The following is a 4,411-nucleotide window of genomic DNA, read 5'->3' as shown; positions in this document are numbered from 1 at the left end:
ATTCAGGATTATATCCGTATAATTCTACTTTCATGTTCCATGTGCAATTGCGTTTTGTATGGCAAGGTAACTAGTTACGTAGCAATTTCGTTGTCTTTCTTTAATCAAGGTAGGTAGCAGTGTTAGAACACACAAGGCTTAGCAGTAACGCCAAGCGCTGATTCGTCCAACCAACGGAGTACGTTCTAATCTGGCGAGCAGCCGTACTGATATATTCTGGTGACGTCATGTTTGTCGGCCGTCACGAGTTTCCTGTTGGATGCGTCACGCAGACGCAATGTGATAACAGTAGGAGGGCCCCGTAATCCACAGCTCCAGTGGCGCAATCGGTTAGCGCACGGTACTTATAAGGCAGTCGCCGTGAGCAATGCCGGGGTTGTGAGTTCGAGCCTCACCTGGAGCATAGTTTTACTTCCGTATGGAGTGTCTAATTTGTCCTTGCGATGTTAGAATTGAAAACTATTTCGGTTTCTGCGCGTTCTACAACTGTATACATAGTCACCAATCTGTGTAGATACTTCATTAACGGCAGTGTCATAGCGATGAACACAGATTTTTAAAGTAACAATTTAATCGCGTTTATGCCTCACTCACTAAGGTATAATTATTGTTTAATTAATAATTCGTGTGATGCTTTTAAATTATGTTACAATTTTTTTATTTAAAACTTTTTTCCTCTGTACGAGGAGACTATCCGATTCATACGAGTGGTAATATTTCGTGCCTCAAATCCGCTCAATAAGACATGGAATTTGACTGATGGACAAGTAAACAGGTGTGTAAAAAATTTTGTAAAGTATGTACGCGATAAACCAGCTTCTATCGTATATGAGAAGGAAGGGAAAGAGTAATATCATCTATATTAACTAAAGAACAAACATTAGTTTTCGCAGAGATCTTCATGAATAAATGACGCTGTGACAAACGTTCATAAAAGTAGAAATGTAAGTGACAGAATAACTAAGTGTACGCTAGCCTGAAGCCTGGTTGGTAAACTATTAAGCACTGTTTATTCACAGCCTTTGTGTAAAAATATTCCATTGGTATTCTATATATTAAAGTGAGCTTTTCACCTAATGATGATTAAAGTGAAGAGTGAATACGGTGGAAGTAATTTAATTAAGGAAATGCAATTTAGTAAATTATTTGGGGATTTCTTTCTTTACCATATAATTAACTACCATGTTAACTGATGAAAGGTATGATAACACTTGTAAGAAACTTTGATGATTTGTATTGTAATGTAAGTAAAACGTAAAGGTCATCAAATCACGGGGAATCTTCCTAGAAAAATAGAACTGTATGAACTCCGTTTGAACAGGCGATGGGAGGCCTAAGAGTACCGCCGCGTCATCATCAGCCGTTAGGCATCAGTGGGTGCAGATATGGAGGGGCATGTGGTCAGCACCCCACTCCCCCAGCCGTGGTGAGTTCCGTGACCGGAACTGCTACTTCTCAATCAGGCAGCTTCTCAATTGGCCACACAAGGGCTGAATGCACCCAGACCCGGACGGTGACCCATCCAAGTGCTAGCCAAGCCCAACTCTTAACTTCGGTGGTCTGACGGGAACCGGTTTTAACTTTGCGGTAAGGCCGTTGGCATAAAACTATATGCCACGTACTTCAAATGACCGTACGCTATTAATAAAAAATCTTGGTCGTATGATAGTCTGCTGAAGTAAAAGAGGTACATTGACCGGATATTTGGCCGTCAGTCATACATACATGGTGTTTCCGTAAGAGTGTTCAAAAATTTAACAGGACATAGAGGATGTACGCTGAAGAATTTGGGGTAGGGAACCTAGGGTCGGAGGAGCCAGCTTGAGGGGATAATAGGAATACAGCAATCACATTTCTGTGCTCTTTTTAATTCACATTAATTACAGTAAACTGCAAATACCATCATTGACACAATGAACGTACCATTTGTGCTGTATCTTACAAAATGTGCTGAAACTGACGGCCATCAACCTCAGTGCAAGCATGACATCGGCGAACAAGATTGACTCGCCTTGACAAATACTCCTGGTCTGTTTGGAATCACATCACAGGCAGCTATAATTTTGGCAACTAATTCCACCTCCGTATCCACTGGGGTCTCATGCACAAGTGACTTTAGATACCCCCATAGGAAATAATCAAGGGGATTCAGGTTAGGTGGCCTCGCAGGCCATGGAATAGGACCTGCACTACCAAACCAGCGACCAGGAAGTAAAGCATTGAGAGGGTCACTGACATCCACACTGAAGAGTGGTGCACCGTCATGTTGTACCCACACCCTCTCACGAACAGCCAAGGGGACGTTTCTGACTACTCAGGTGGAACTCTTTGCACAAACCTCAAGTCCAGGTGACCATTCAGACGGCCAGGTAGAAAATATGGCTCGTCGTTTTTGTTTTATTGCGGGAAATAAAGGATCTACATGTAAATAAACAGCACAGTACTTGTGAACGTGTATGCATGTTAGTCGTAAATAAGCTGGAAAACAGTAATGCTAGACAAAGCGGTACACATGTTTACTTCCAGATCTGCTTAAGATGGTTTCTCCGACCGCAGATTCCCTACCTCAAATTGTTCAGTGGAGAATTCTGTACGTGCTGTTACATTTTTGCACGCTCTTACTGAAACAGCATGTGTATAAGGTGTTAAGTAACTTATCTCTTACGGTTAGTTAGTACATAATGATACGATATCTGATGTGCTACGAAGATACCTCTGATTGAAATTTTGAAGGAAGTGCAGAATTTTAAATAGCACGTGATATTTGAACTTCCTTTTATTTCCATGAAATTTTATAAATATGTATACACTAATTTGTAGTTGGTAAGTATGTATCATCACACCTACATAGGGAGAAACGATCATCATAATAAAATCAGGGAAATCAGAGCTCGCACTGAAAGATATAGGTGTTCGTTTTTTACCGCGCCCTGTCCTAGAGTGGAATAATAGAGAATTATTGTAAAGCTGGTTCGGTGAACCGTCTTCCTGGCACTTAAGTGTGAGTTGTTGAGTATCCATGTAGATGTAGATATAGGTGTAGAAGAGTTGTTATCTGACACGTGAATACGTGAAAGACTAAAGTTATGGCTTTGAAATGCCAGCTGGGTATAAACAGAGCAAAAATATATTTGTACTAATATTTCCTGTTTTTTTCTATGGACAAATAAGCAAATGAGAGGTACTACGGAATTTTATGAACAGGCCTCAAGTAAATGGATTTTGCATGTCGCTGCACGCCAAGTTCTGTACTGTAATACGGGATGTGTAAATCGCGTTTTTCGCTGACTTCTGTTCCGATTGTCCTGCGTTTTATCGTCTTGATCTGCAGCCACATACTGTATATTCCCTGAAAGCCGATGTGCGGCGCAGTGCGGTTTTCTTTTGTAGGAGTGTGCCACACGCTCTCTTATTCCATTCACTAATGCAGCGAAGGGGAAATGACTGCACGCCTACGTAAGCGCTCGAATTTCTGTGATATTTTTCTCGCGATACCTACGCTAGATATGCGATCAACTCTGTCGATTCGATCTACATTGATCCATTACGGACCATGGGACAACGGCTGGCATGTATTTCTTGATGCAATAATTTAGCAACAGCCGTATGTATTACAGAAATTTAGTTTATGAACTTCCTATGTGCTACCAGTTTAGGCATTACATTGATGCCAATCTTCAGGCCCCACACGTCATAGTCGTAAAATCGCTATACACAGACTGCCAGTCTGTGTCGCCCTATTGAACGATCTCGTTCGACTTAGTGAGGTCCCGACTTAGTGAGGTGTTGATAATGACGAGTTTGTCGCCTTGAAGTCATTCTTGCCTAACATCAACTCACGACGTCCAATCTCAAAGGTAACTAACGCTCACGAACGTTGCAGCGTGTTTTTAAAACGAACCTGATTTGCATCCTCACAGAGGCGCTACTAGTGCCACTAATACACGACTGGTGCTAAATTTGAGCAGACAGTCTTTACGATGTAGAAACACGCCTAGCAACTGTCGTTTACGTCGTACAACTCCTCCTCGGTGTTTCGATTTTTTTCCGCCAGGTTGTACTGCTTTAAATACGTAATGCAAACTTATTTTCTTTTCTGCACACAAGCAATTCCTGGAGATCTGTTATGTCTAAGTGGAATACTGCTATCTAGTTTACATTTTCGACAGCAGTGCGTATTTGTTCTTAAGCAATTTCTGTAATGTTTTTTGCTATAATTCATTGAGAGGGGTTCACCAACCTGCTGGAGCATATGTAATTTCGATGTATTGCTAACGCGCTGCCTGCGACAGAAAATAACTGTGCTGCAATAGAGTCGCAGGTCAGATCAGTCTCGGCAGTAGTTACAATCGCTAGCTGCCACACAGTGTAACCTTCCTGTATAAAAATAAAAATGATAATTATTATTAAT

General features: G+C 41.4%; 1 non-coding gene across 1 annotated transcript; it reads left to right on the top strand.

Annotated features, from left to right (window-relative positions):
- Window positions 1-311: 311 nt before the first annotated feature.
- Trnai-uau lies at window positions 312-403 on the top strand. Its single transcript is given in 2 exon segments — window positions 312-349; window positions 368-403. It is a non-coding gene; the product is annotated as a tRNA-Ile (tRNA).
- Window positions 404-4,411: the final 4,008 nt, after the last annotated feature.

Source organism: Schistocerca piceifrons, chromosome 2, assembly GCF_021461385.2.
Source record: "Schistocerca piceifrons isolate TAMUIC-IGC-003096 chromosome 2, iqSchPice1.1, whole genome shotgun sequence".
NCBI lineage: Eukaryota > Metazoa > Arthropoda > Insecta > Orthoptera > Acrididae > Schistocerca > Schistocerca piceifrons.
The sequence above is the reverse complement of the archived record's forward strand: the minus strand, read 5'-3'. Positions and strand labels throughout refer to the sequence as shown.